Below are 2,477 nucleotides of genomic sequence, written 5' to 3'. Positions count from 1 at the left end.
TTTTTTTTTTTTTTTTTTTTTTTAATAATGTCCCAGAAGCCCTTCTTTTTTTTTTTTTTAATTTTATTTTTTTATAAACATATAATATATTTTTATCCCCAGGGGTACAGGTCTGTGAATCGCCAGGTTTACACACTTCACAGCACTCACCATAGCACATACCCTCCCCAATGTCCATAACCCCACCCCCCCTCCAAATCCCCCTCCCCCCATCAACCCTCAGTTTGTTTTGTGAGATTAAGAGTCACTTATGGTTTGTCTCCCTCCCAATCCCATCTTGTTTCATTTACTCTTCTCCTACCCCCTTAACCCCCCATGTTGCATCTCCTCTCCCTCATATCAGGGAGATCATTTGATAGTTGTCTTTCTCCGATTGACTTATTTCGCTAAGCATGATACCCTCTAGTTCCATCCACGTCGTCGCAAATGGCAAGATTTCATTTCTTTTGATGGCTGCATAGTATTCCATTGTGTATATATACCACATCTTCTTTATCCATTCGTCTGTTGATGGACATCTAGGTTCTTTCCATAGTTTGGCTATTGTAGACATTGCTGCTATAAACATTCGGGTGCACGTGCCCCTTCGGATCACTACGTTTGTATCTTTAGGGTAAATACCCAGCAGTGCAATTGCTGGGTCATAGGGTAGTTCTATTTTCAACATTTTGAGGAACCTCCATGCTGTTTTCCAGAGTGGTTGCACCAGCTTGCATTCCCACCAACAGTGTAGGAGGGTTCCCCTTTCTCTGCATCCTCGCCTCGTTTTTATTTTTAACTACGGTAAGATACACACAAGTTTTACCATCTGAACCCTCTTTGAGTATGCAGTTCACTAGTGTGAAGTATATTCCTCTTGTGCAAGGCATCTCTGAACTCTCCCATCTTGCAAAGCTGAAACTCTCCATCCCCATTCAGCCACAGCTCCTGCTTCCTGCTCCCGCCTGCCCCTGGCCGCCACCATTGGAATTGCTGTCTTCGGGAATCTGACAACTTTGGATACCCCATATAAGAGGAACCATATGCTGTCTTTCTAGGACTTCCGTATTTCACTTAGCATCATGTCCTCCAGGTTCATTCATGTTGTAGCAGGGTGGGAACTTCCTTCCTCTTTCGGGCTGAGTAATGTTCTATTGCATGCACATGCCATGTTTGGTTGCTCTGCTCACATGTCAGTGGACACCTGGGTTGCTTCCCCACTTTGGCTCTCGTGAATAATGCTGTTTATTTGGTTGCACAAAGAGATTACTAATTTCTGAGTGAATTGCCTGAGACCTGGAGCCACGGCCCACCGCTGAGGACACCAGAGTGGTATAAGATGGACACTTGCTGTTGGAAATATCCGATGACATCCTGCAGGATGGTGTTCTGAAGATTTTCTCTCCTGGCAAAAACAGAGGATGGTATGTAACTCCAAGCTCCTTCAGAAAGTCGTCTGCAACCGGAACACAGCTCTCATGCAGCCTTATGAGATCGGTTGCTTAGGAACCGTTGGCTAATCCCTCATTGATTTAACCAATAAACGAGGAATGAGGCAGCAGCAGCACCTGGAATTTTAGTGTTAGCTCATCAAACCCCGAGGCCCTATATTTTTTAGTAAGTCGCTCAGGTTGTAGCTGCGAAGCTGTGTTAGACAGAAATCTATTTTATAAGAAGCCTCCAAACCAAGTCCAGGCCACTTGTCTCTGTGCCAGAATGTTCTCTGTGCACAAAGGAGATTGCAACTACCAGACTCTCAAGTGAAAACTAGTTTGGTGGTTAGACCTGAGGTACTTAAGAATGATAAGACTGGGTGAGGACAAGGGAAAAATTCCAACATCAGACCAATAACATGAACAAAGGAAGACATAAGCAGAAGGGAAAAAGAAGATGTAGCAACTGATTTTTATGGGGCAAGTCAAAACAATTGGGAATACAAGTTCATGATGCATTCTCTACAATCCCAAAGTCCAAAAACTGAGGTTTTTTTTTTTCTTTCTTTCTTCCTCTCATTTGGTGGCGAAACCTGACCTAAAATGGTCTGAGGCAAATTAAGACCTTTCTTCATTCTTCATAGGGTGACTGTTCAGAGTCTTTGCCACAGAACTATTAATGAGTTTAATTATGAGGTACTATCCTAGCCCCTGGGGCTGTGACATAAAATACGATATTTGCACTATATTACCTTCTCCCAAACTGAACATTTCTGAAGCCTGAAACACATTCGGCCTTGAAGGTTTTGAGTGAGAGGCTGTGGATCTGTTCAGCATACTCAAGAGGCAGAGAAAAACATAGCTACTGAAAATGACAGAAAAGGAGGACCTCAGATTGCTTTCGGCATGTTATTTTATCTGCATGGTTCTCTCCTTGGGAAATGAAACAACCTAGTGATAATTAGATACACTCCTTTGCTTGTTTTCTGGATGAAAAAGGTTCAGAAGCGTGTTATTTTCCTGTGGCAAGGAGTACCGAGCCGAAGTGTGGAACAAAGGGAATGA

The sequence above is a fragment of the Enhydra lutris genome, unplaced genomic scaffold (genome assembly GCF_002288905.1).
Source record: "Enhydra lutris kenyoni isolate GAN:26980312 unplaced genomic scaffold, ASM228890v2 scaffoldscaffold71, whole genome shotgun sequence".
Classification (NCBI taxonomy): domain Eukaryota; kingdom Metazoa; phylum Chordata; class Mammalia; order Carnivora; family Mustelidae; genus Enhydra; species Enhydra lutris.
This window is presented reverse-complemented; position numbering follows the sequence as displayed.